Source organism: Natator depressus, chromosome 8 (genome assembly GCF_965152275.1).
Source record: "Natator depressus isolate rNatDep1 chromosome 8, rNatDep2.hap1, whole genome shotgun sequence".
Taxonomy (NCBI): Eukaryota; Metazoa; Chordata; order Testudines; family Cheloniidae; genus Natator; species Natator depressus.
Genome location: NC_134241.1, coordinates 14,711,426 through 14,722,977, shown reverse-complemented (window position 1 = coordinate 14,722,977; position 11,552 = coordinate 14,711,426). Strand labels below are relative to the sequence as shown.

At 47.2% G+C, this 11,552-nt stretch overlaps 1 protein-coding gene across 4 annotated transcripts in view; it reads left to right on the top strand.

The window, feature by feature from the left end:
• The first annotated feature begins 348 nt into the window (after positions 1 to 348).
• Positions 349 to 11,552, top strand: part of P4HA2 (prolyl 4-hydroxylase subunit alpha 2) — a 54,407-nt gene continuing 43,203 nt past the window's right edge. The window contains exon 1 of one of the 4 annotated variants that reach the window (XM_074960477.1): positions 349 to 447. The gene's annotated coding sequence lies outside the window, so the exon portion shown is untranslated. Of the gene's footprint in view, positions 448 to 477; positions 601 to 1,151; positions 1,300 to 11,552 lie in introns of those variants that run through there. The other 3 variants (XM_074960480.1, XM_074960478.1, XM_074960479.1) reach the window with 3 other exon arrangements.

Below are 11,552 nucleotides of genomic sequence, written 5' to 3'. Positions count from 1 at the left end.
CTCACGAAAGCTTATGCTCAAATAAATTGGTTAGTCTCTAAGGTGCCACAAGTACGCCTTTTCTTTTTGCTTACAGAAATTAATAGTGAATGGGGCTGGGGGGCGTTAATAATTCCAGGGAAGGGATCTTCGCCTCTTTTACATTCTATGGGGATTTCCCCTCAGGACAGGCTGCAGGCCGAGCAGAGCAGACATGAGTTGTTCCATTGAGCTGCTCCTCAAGCCTTGCCTGTTTCCCAGTGCAGGGCCTGCTCAGGACTCCTCCACCGCCGGCCGGCGTCTCCCGGTGGTTCCGGGCCTGCAGCTATTCCAAGCATTACGGTCCCGTCTGGAGGCTGGGCCGGGAGAGGCGGGGAGCAGGCCGTGCCGGGGAGGAGGCGGAGCGGGGGCTGCCGCTGGAGGTGCCGCGGCCGTTCTGGAAGGCAGGGCGCGGGCGGCGTGTGGCTGGTGAGCCGGGGGCGCTGGGCACCGGGCGCGCAGAGCCCCGCGCGGCCGGGGCTGTTGCTAACTTTCGGGGGTTCCCGGGCGCCGGTCGCTGCCCGGGGCTTCTCAGCCCTGCCCGGCCTGGCAGGAGAAACGTGGAGCCACCGGCGAGATCTGGTGGGAAAGCGGCGCGTATCCGTGCGGCGGGGTGTGGGGAGGAGCCCCTAGGGAGCCGGGGGGGGGGGGAGCGAGCTCCGGCCTCGCCCGGGGCAGGGGCTGCCCCGTGCAAACTCTCCTCTGCCTGGTGTTCGTAGGGGCATTGGTCGCGCAGAAGTGACCCGAGCAGGAGACACCCCCCGCCGCGCCCCAGCAGCCACCCGAGCAGGAGACACCCCCCCTCCGCTGGCACTGTGGGATGGAGGGGGCACAAGGGGGGTGGGGGACGGGAAGGGTGGCGACCCTTGCCCAGGCAGGGGGGTTGCGGGGAAGAGTGGAACTCCCTGGGCAGGACACCCCAGGGCAAGGTGGGGTGGGAGCTAAAAACGAGAGACCCCCTCTCAGGGAGCGGGGGACCTGCCCCATGGAGGTGTCAGGGTGGGGAGGGTAGAAGAGAATTGTCTCCTTGTACCCCCCAGGCTGAATCCCCCTTCTCCCCCAGTTAGGCGTGGTTCCTTCCCTCCTCCTAGGGAAAATTCAGGAAAGCCGGCTTGTGCCAGCTCCTGTGGATGGGACAGACACAGCAGCGAGCAGCCCGCACGTCTGCACTGCACTTCAGACGTGTTGGGACATAGGAATTATCCCACTGGCTTAGACCCAGGGTCCATCAAGTCCATTATCCTGTCTCTGACAGGGGCCAGAACCAGACAGAGGTGGCAGGTTTGTAGAAATTTTGGTGGTGCCCAGAATCCGCCCCCCACAAACTCCGTCCCCCCACCTGCCTAAGGCTCGGGGAGGGAGTTTGGGGGGGGGGAGGAAATCTGGGGTGCAGGCTCTGGGATGGAGTTTGGTTGCTGGGTGCAGGCTCCAGGGTGGGGCAGCGGGTGGGGGTGCAGGAGGGGTGAGGGGTGCAGGCTCTGGGCTGGAGTTTGAGTGTAGGCCCCGGGCTGGGCAAGGGGGTGGGGGTGCAGGAGGGAGTGAGGGATGGAGTTTGGGGATGGGAGGGGGTGCGGAGGGAGGGGGTGCAGGGTGAGGGTTGTGAGGTGGGGCTAGGGATGAGGGGTTTGGGGTGGGGATGGGGTTCATGATGGCAGGAGGGGGCTCAGGGCTGGGGCAGAGGGTTAGGGTGCAGGGGGATGAGTGGTTTGGGAGGGGCTCAGGCCTAGGGCAGAGGGTAGGGGTGCGGGTGGGGTGAGGGCTCTGTCTGGGGCTGGGGATGAGGGGTTTGGGGTGTTCGAGAGGCTCAGGGCTGGGGCAGAGGGTTGGGGTGTGGGGGGCTGAGGGCTCTGGCTGTGGGTGTGGGCTCTGGGGTGGGGCAGGGCTGGGGATGAGTTTGGGGTGCAGGCAGGCTGCCCTGGGGCTGGGGCCAGAGAGGAGGACTCCCCTCCGCCCTCTCCCCACCGGCAGCAGTGAGCTCTGGGGGAGGGGCCCCCCTCTCCCCCCCCCCAGCAGCACACTCACCCCACACCATTATCACAGTACGTGCTCCTAGGGCCCCTCTCAGGCCCAGGAAGCCCCCTTGCCTCCCCTGTGGTGGGTGCCGGGGTGGGGGGGCTGTCATCACATGTGCGCCGCCGTCCCTGCTGCTGCCCATCACTGTAGCCTCACTGGGGGGTGGGGGATGGGGCTGTCCCTTGCCCAGCGTGGGGCAGGAGCAGTGACTGCAGGCAGAGGGGCCCCCTGTGCTGGTGGAGGGTCCCGCCGGAAGAAGGAAGGGTCTGAGGCAGAAGGGCAGGGCAGGCCGGTGGGGGGCATTAGGACCCTGCGGTGGCAGTTCATACCAGGAGCCAGCAGAGTGGAGTCAGCGTGGAGCTGCAGGGGAGAGGCAGGGATGCTCCGGGACCCGGGGGAGGCGCACGGGGGCAGCAAGTGGGGCCGGGAGACACTCGGGGGAGGTGCGGGGGGGCAGCAGGCGGGGCCGGGGGAGAGACACGGCCCCAAACATTGGTGGAGCCAGGCACCATGGGCCCATACAACTCGCCGCCCTGGAACCAGATGCTTCAAAAGAAGTAAGCCCTAATAGTTAGAGATTGGGGTTAAGCCATGAAGCCTGCGGTTTTGTATTTCTTCCTAAATTTTGTTTGCATCAACTGTTCTATCTCTGGCTATTCTTGTTATCCTTATAGATTTCCAGGGCCTCTTTGAATGTTAGTAAGTTCATGGCTTCAGTGATGTCCTGTGGCAGTGAATTCCACAGTCTAATTGTGGGTTAAGTAAAGAAGTATTTCCTCTTAGCAAATTCCAAATTGATACCTTTTAATTTCATTCACAATCCCCTGGCTCTTGTGAGGTAGTAGATAGATGAACAAGAGGTTCCAGTCTCCTTTCTCTAGACCATTCATTATTTTGTATATTTAGATCAGGCCCTGTTTATCTGTTGTCTTACTAAGGTAACCATCCAAATATCTTCAATTTCTCTTCATAGAAGAGTTTTCATTGCTTTTACCTGCATCCCTGCTCTCTGTAATATCCTTTTTGAGATGGGGTGCCCACTACATGCATGCTGTATTCCAGATGAGGTTGCACGTTGTATATATACATTTTATAACGGCATGATCCAGGAATGGGCTAGATAATACTGCCACAAGTGCAGGTCTGGACTAGATAACCTCTTGAGGTCCCTTCCAGTTCTATGATTCTGGGATCACATTTTTGTATTATTCTCCATCCCAGTCTTTATGCCTTAGGAGTTTTCTCTGGGGTTGATGGATGGAATTTTCCAGAGCCTGTCCTGCAACAGGCCGTTTGGAGCCAGTCCCACTTCTGGGCTCAGGGGGCAATGGTCTGCAATTGCTTCCATAGAGGATTTCTAAAGGATGGGGTAGAGACAGGTGCCCAAAGAAAGAAGATGGGGAGCAGCTGTGTTGATTCCAACTTCCCATTAAAAAAAAAATTAGGGTGACCTGTAAATTCCTCAGGGTGTTGAAGAGTCCTGTTGTCTGACATTCAGTCTAGTGAAGGGGATAACATGAAGGGATAACATGAAGCAATGTCTGGAATTTAAAAAATTTACATTTTTTTCACCAGTGAGTTAATCATTGGAACAGCTTCCTAAAGGATGTGGTAAATTCTCCATCACTTGGAGTTTTTAAATCATGACTGCCTGTCTTTCTGAAAGGTATACTCTAGTTCATCTACAAGCTGTTTGTCTCACTAATGAACTGGTGGGTGAATGTCTGAGCAGTGTTATATAGGATGGTCATAATAATACCTTCTGGCCTTTAAAGTCTGTCACCCCTGTACGTCCTAAGCCAGGATGATTTTCAGGTTAGCTAGAAACAGACAAACTACTAGTAAATCACAGATTGAAAATGTCATTCAAAACAAATTTCCTGTAAATCATCCCCACCACCATAAAGTGTGGGGCCTGATTCTCCCATCCTTGGCACTCTGTGTCACCACTTACACCTATGCAAAAACAGTGGGAGACATTTCCAGATCAGAAGAGTTGCACTTTGCACAGATATCTTTGACACAAAGTGGCAGGCAGTAGAGAATCGGAGATGTCCATGTACAAGCTTGCACTGGCTTAGTTAAACTGGTACAAGCCTCTGTGTGGGCACTTCTTATTTTGGTTTGCCTAAACCAGTTCCTAGCTATAAGTTAAACAGAAATAAGTCTGGCTTAAACAGAAATAAGTGTCTACTACAGGGGTTTGCACTTGTTTTAACGAAATCTGTTTAAGTTAAACTGGTTCAAATTGTGTGTGTGTAGACAAGATATCAGATTTGTCCTCTCCCTATCTATTTTTGCCTTCAATGGTTTTATTGTCTTCTCCTTACCTCTCCCTATTCTATTCTCTCTCTTTTTCGCTCTCCTGTCTGTGACATCGACCATTAGTTTCTTCTTCACTTCTCTTTCTCCCTGCCCCAGTGGTTCTCCCTGGGTTGGAAGCCAGCCCAAGGGTCCAGCTCACTCTCTTGTCTGTAAGCCTCCTTGCTCCCCATGCTGTGCTGCCAGAGTGAGCGATGAATGGAAGTTCCTGAGCTGGAACTCCACTTGTGTAAGAAAGCAGGGGCAGTTGACAAGGCCGTCTCTGTGAGGGCCCCTCATTTTTGGAACCTGCTCTGAAATGGTCCTCCTTTATCAACCTGCGGGACTGTGAGGCCCATTTGTTTCCCAGACCTGAGAGGGTTTGGGAGGACTCTGGTAGGGGTTGATAACCCAGCAGCTGAAAAATGTTTATCTTTATTAAATATGTTTGTAATTGGGTGGAAGGAGTCCCTGGAATAGTTTACTTGTAGTCCTGTATTATTGAAATGTTCTGAGGAGGGCCTACAGCAAAGAGTGGGCTCTCCTTATTATAGAACAAGTGCCTAAATCCAGTTGTATAACTGCGGGTGCTGAGATGGTTTGAGAGTGCATGAGTGAAGGAGGGAAACTGTAGGTGTCACCACCACATGGAAGTTAGTTGCCAGCTCAGCATCTGGCCATAGGGGGAACTTTCCACCCAAATACCCCCACATTCCAAAGAGAAGGAGGGGAGAGAGGAGTAGTGTGATAGGAGGCTCTCCTATCACACCCATTCTGAACTCTGAACCATGGCACAGATCTCTGCAACGTGAGTTAAAGGAGTAACTCTGTTAGCTAGTAGCAGTAGTAGGCTATCTTCTTTTTGGAATAGTGTGTCAAAAATGTTTGAGCAGTGAAAGATGAAAGGCTATCTGCTGTCCAGGCCTAGAAACAATGCTCCCCCAGCTGCTACTGTGCGCAATGGTATCAGTAAGAGGCAAATCAGATAGCCTGAATATTTGGATTTCTGAATGCAGTGGAGAGTCAGACAGTTCAGGACACTTTTTACTTGGGTTTCATATCCTTGCCAGTTAATCCCCCACATTATCAGACCTGAAGGTTCAGTCCTCCAAATAGGCGTTGACACAAAATGTTTCCCATAATAAAACTCCTGATTGCTTCACTTTATAGGTGCACTGGGAGGATAGAAGTAAGCTGAAAAGGACCCCACAACCACCAATTCCCGCAGCTGTGTGACACTGAACAGGAAACAATCACTCTTGTGTACATAGTGACTGCTGGCCGTACATAGTACTTGACAGGCAGAGGTCCTTGGCTGCTGTAAATCAGCATAGCACTGAAGTTAATTGATGAGGGTCTGGCTTTTTGCTTACTCCTTAACTTCTTTAACTTTATTTTGCCGCAGCCCTAACTCAAATATATGCATCATTGAAAATTTGGGCCTTTATTTCCCACAAGTATTAAAGGAGTTAATAGTCAAGGGTAACATATGGGCTATTAGTCCAAAGAATTTTCCATTTCTAGACTTGTTTACATAAGACAACTGTTACATTTATATTTGCCACACTGTTCGTGATGGCAGATTTCTAAGGAGTAAAATATAAACATGTAGATAGGTTTTATTTTCTGTGACTGGTTCTGTGTATAGAGTTTTATATTTGTCGGGAAGTAGGATGCTGCCATGCCAGAGTAGGCTCGGACTCTGTGCCATCCAGAAAGAGTCTTTCTTTTTCTTGCTTTATCCTCCTGATAGCAGTGGAAAGAAAAATAAATGTTTCCTGATATGTTGTAAATTAACCTTTTCTGAACACTTAATGCAGTTTCAAATGACCTTTTTATTTTGAACATTCCCAGAGAATTTGGAAGTTTATATGAGATATTTTGATCCATTAAAATTATGGGCTATGTTCAGGAACACAGGTACACTTCAGGATTGAAAAGACTTGGCAAATTGCAACAGGGGTTAAAAACATGTAGTTTGGTCAACAACCTCTCCACTTATGGTATAGCTTGTTTGGGGCATTTAACACTCTGCAGACTATTGTGTTTAATATGAGATGAGCTTGCTGTTATCTCAGGGGAAATGATGGGCAGGACTACTGCTCCTAAGATTGGTGTGACTTCTCTCTCTCTTTTTTTTTTTTACTGCCAGGAATTAAATATTTTTTCAGCTATGATTTAAAGGAGCCATCAGAAGTTAATCCAGCTGTTGACATTTCTTAAGGTTACATAACTACGGATATCACAAGTTTTAGACTGAAGGAAGCCAATGGAAATTTGAATAAAGACAGTCAATATCAGTGCATGCAAAGAAACAGCATTTTTCTTTGGTCTGTTTTGGAGAAACAAAGGCAAGCAAGTTGTTGGGCATGTAGTTTTTAATTATTTGCAGATGCACATTAGAGGCTTTGGCAAGGAAGCTGGTGATGCAGGCATGTGGAGACGAGTGTGATGCCTTTGATGCAAAGGAAGAGTCAGCCAGAAAATAGTTATCTCTAGGGGATGGGTGCGGGAAGGATCCATCAGTACAGAGGCAGATGACATCAAGAGCCAACAAGACCCCATTTTTGTTAACGAGAGCTGCCTGCATGCAGCTGTATGATCTCATGCTATGAACTGCTTCAATAGAGGGTTCTAAAGTACAGCCTGGGGGCTAGAGTTCTGCACTGTGGTGTGATAAATCCAGACTCAGTTTCCATTGCTAGGGGCAAATTTACAATTGGCCCAGGCAAGTGTAGGTCTCCTGAGTACATCTGAATTACAGCAGTAATGAATTGCAAGATTCCTAGGCTCACCTTATAGCCTTAGGGACCACCCCCTGGATGGGGATCATAATAGTAATGAGGGTTTCTGTGCTATGTAATTTGCTGGCAATTAGTGCATATGATAGCAAAGTTGTAAGTTAAAGAAGATGCTTCATATGGTTTGGTCTAGTTTGCAGATGGTTTTCAGCTGACCTCATTAAAATCCTGTTAAGTGGAGTATTTTGTGATTGCTTTCCTTTTTGAGCTTTCTAACCATAGTATACTCACCTTCCAACATCCTAAAATCCTAACTATGATTCAGCACAGCCCTTGGCATTTGGCCGTGTGGGGGACATTTAGATTTTTGTCTGTGTTATCCATTTAAAAATCATTAGCCTTGTAGCTGAAGTCACCCAGTTTGACAGCAGCTTGACATTTGATGGCGTCTGCTTTTTAAGCAGAGAAAGTCTATTGTCGGTAGATGGAGGAAAAATGAAATAATGTGGTGGGTTTAGTACTTCACTATTTGTCGTTTCTGGTCCTGTAAGTGAGAGTGCTGATGCATCGGATGCCAGGGTGGATAAAAATCAATGATTTAAAAAAAAATCATATTTTTTTATTTAAATCAGATTTTTTTTGATAAAATGCTTTTTGAGGAAAAAACCTATCTAAAGATGATTTTTCTACATTATAGCTCAAAGATAACTCATAATGGAACAGGGATTATAAATTATAATTCTATAGTATGAGACAATATATTAATGTAATGTTTAAGAAAAGTTTTGTAAATGAGTTCCAATAGTTCATAGATTAGGGACCCAATCTTATGGGGTTCCACAGACTTCTGTATAGATTATTTAGGTTAATCTTTCTGTCTACCCAGTGAGACTCAGTGCTCAGTCTAGATTGAAGATACCATCAGAGATGCTTAGTTTTGCAGTTCTCAAACTGTGGATTTGTGTCTCCAGAGGTAACATGCTTGTTAACAGCAAAAATGTTTTTAAATAAATAAATAAATAAATAAATAAAATATAGAGGTGAGAAATAAGACCTCAACTCTATTGTCCCTCTGCAAATTTGTGTACCCAGAGTCAATCTCTTACCTCTCTCTAAAAGTGCAAAGTTTCAAAAAGTTCAATGAATAGAAGATCGTTGGGGGCAGAATAGATCTGGACAAGGAGAAGAAGTCTGGAGATAAATGTGAGAAGCGAAGAACATACACTTGTTTTGTTAAAATATTATATGTTTGCTGTTGAAGAAAAAAATCCAGAATACTTAATGTTGTTGTTTTAGTTAAATAAAACAATTTAAATGCCTGTCTGGTGATGTTCTCCTAATACAATCTGGCAAGAAAATCCTTCAAATATTAATGATTAACCTGTTGAATTCGAGATAGTTCACCTCCCAATGACTTCGTAAATATCTGCTTCAATTACCTTTGGTAAATGAAATAACCAAACAATCATTCATTTTCTGATATAGCTGTAAAACTAATCTGAAAAGTTTTCAAAATAAATCAATGTTTAAAAATGTATAGTGTGTACCTTCTAAAAATGAAACCTACGTCTATCTCTAAGTTGTGAAGAATATGTATGAAGGTTATAACAACCAACAAGAATGCACTTTTATGTAGAAAACCATGATTAAATCGAGTCTTCCTGACTAGTGATTTAAATCATGATTTAAATCAAATCCACCCTGTCGGATGCAGCAATGGCATGTGGGGAAAGTGTAAGCAGACTTGGCTCAGACAACAGTTCAACCTTAAATTGCTATTTGTACAAGTGTTGACCTCTCTTCATGGCTTTGTATTTGGGCCATGCCTCTGAAAAAAATACCATCAGCCAGTCTGTAGCCATGTATGCCTTTGAAACAGTTAGTTCTTTGTTTAAGTCAGGCTGGTTAGACTGCACCATGCTAGTTTAAATTTAGATGCACGTTGGAAGCAACATTTACTTTGGCTTTGGTTTTGAGGTAAATTTCGAGTCTGTTGAGTAAGTACAGATTAGAGCCCAAACATCAACCCTTACTCACTGTTCAGTGCTGGCTTACTGCAGTTGGGTGAGTAAAGTAATTGAGGTATTAATGGGATTTAGATTTTCTTGTTTCATGGTATCCTATCTTGTAATGCCTTATACCTTTGTACATTGTGTACGCTGGGAGTGCAAGATTGGGACCTAAGAGCGAGAGAACTGCAGTGTCTTCTGCTGCATAGTTAATTTTATATCATTACAGAAAAAATCTGTGTTCTTAAATGTGGAAGAAACGAATAGATCATATGTTGTGTACATGATGTGATTTATTATGAAAACTACTTTAACCAAGAATGTGCAGTGACTTAGTTGGTATGTATATGCACTGTAGCCCTCTGCTGGATAGAATTGGAACTACTCAACTCTGTAAGTTAGGCCCTGTACTGCTAAGACAGGGGTGGGCAAATTTTTTGGCCCGAGGGCCACATCAGGGTTGCGAAACTGTATGGAGGGCCGGGTAGGGAAGGCTGTGCCTCCCCAAACAGCCTGGCCCCTGCCCCCTATCTGCCCCCTCCCACTTCTCACCCCTTGACTGCCCCCCTCAGAACATCCGACCCCCCCTGCTCCTTGTCCCCTGACTGCCCCCTCCCAGGATCCCCCCACCCCTAACTGTCCCCCCCAGGACCCCACCCTCAATCCAACCCCCCCGTCCCCTGACTGCCCTGACCCCTATTCACAACCCCGCCAGGCCCCCTGAGACTCCCATGCCTATTCAACCCCCCTGTCCCCTGGCTGCCCCCCCCCCAGAACCTCTGCCCCATCCAAACCGCCCCGCTCCCCGCCCCCTTATCATGCTGCTCAGAGCAGCAGGAGCTCGCAGCCCCACCAAAGCCAGCCACGCCGCTGTGCTGTCTGGCAGGAGTGGCGGGCCAAGGCGCGGGCGGCGCAGTGAGCTGAGGTTGTGGGGGAAGGGAGACAGCAAGGAAGGGGCTGGGGGCTAGCCTCCCCGGCTGGGAGCTCAAGGGCCTGGTAGGATGGTCCCGCGGGCCAGATGTGGCCTGAGGGCTGTAGTTTGCCCACCTCTGTGCTAAGAGCTATCACAGATTCTCTTCTAGAGATCTGTGCTTTTTGAAGCAGGAGAATCTGAGTTCTATTCCTGATGTATGGTGTTGATACACAGTTCCTGACATTTGTAAAGTTCCTTATTGGCGATAGATTTTTTACATATGTAGTACTCTCTGGTCCCCATCTGTCTGGCTATTCTGTCTATTTTAGGTACTTAGACCGCCTCTATTGCCATAGTATCTGAGAGCCTCATAATCTTCAGTATGTATCTTCCCAACTCTCTGTGAGGGAGGGAAGTGCTATTATCTCTATTTTACAGATGGAAAACTGAGGCACAGAGATTAAGTGACTTGCCCAAAGTCACGCAGGAAGTCTGTGGTGGAGCAGGGAATTGAACCCTGGCCTCCCGAATCTGTTGGTAACTGGCTTTTGAATTCTCGAACGCCCACCTCCCAGTTCTAGTGCCATGATTTAAATAGGACAGTCATGTTCATGAGACAAAGGAGGTAACTGAAAAATATTTTCTGCCATGTTATCTAGTTGAAGGAATAAAGTTCTGGGGCCTGGTTTCCAGAATGGCTTCACACACCTACTCCCAATAATGTCAGGTGTTGCAGTTGTGGGTGCCCAAAATTGGTGCTGAAAATTGAGCCACAGGTAAAACCAAATGTGTTTTTATATATATATATATAAAGGCAGACATATATGGAGTGCATGTGGACATTTGTGTTTCTGTAGGTTTCAGCATATAAGATGAGAAAATGTATGGTCTTTTTAAAGAGTCTTGCTCATGAACAGAGTCAGGGAGCAACACTTGATATATGCTGAGTGTACTTCTTTGACTCTTAATGTGAGCATCTTCTGGCCTGTGTGACTATGGGGAGCATTTCAAACCGCAGAAGGTGTCACTCTGGTGTTACCTTTTGGTTTGTGGCATGAAATGAGATTGTGATTTTAAATTTTACATAAACTGATCTCATTATGACCAAATTTCAATATATCTTCATGTAATCTGATAAATTGGTTGGCCTCCCTGTGAAAGCCACGTAAATTCTGACGCTGATAGAAGCAATTAACATTTGACTAAGCACTTCGATGGCGCTAGTTTATCAGGGAAGGGGGAGATTTGCTCCGACTTTCATCTTGTTCATCTGTGCACAACATTCTCTCTGACTGGAAAGAGAAAATTGCCCCCTGAATCATCAGCCAAAAGATAATTAATTTTGAAAGTCCAGAATACTAGCGGCACCATAAGTATCCCGTTGCAGCTTGTTTTATAATGCGGCTTCAAAAAGTAAAGTAAATGCAGAGTATAATGCAAACCATCTGAAGATGAATCATTGTAACAACGATATGAAAGATTGCTGACGTATCAAGAAAAAAATCATTTTATTTATTAACTTTCTCCTGGGTGTCTTACTTCAGACGCACTTGTGAA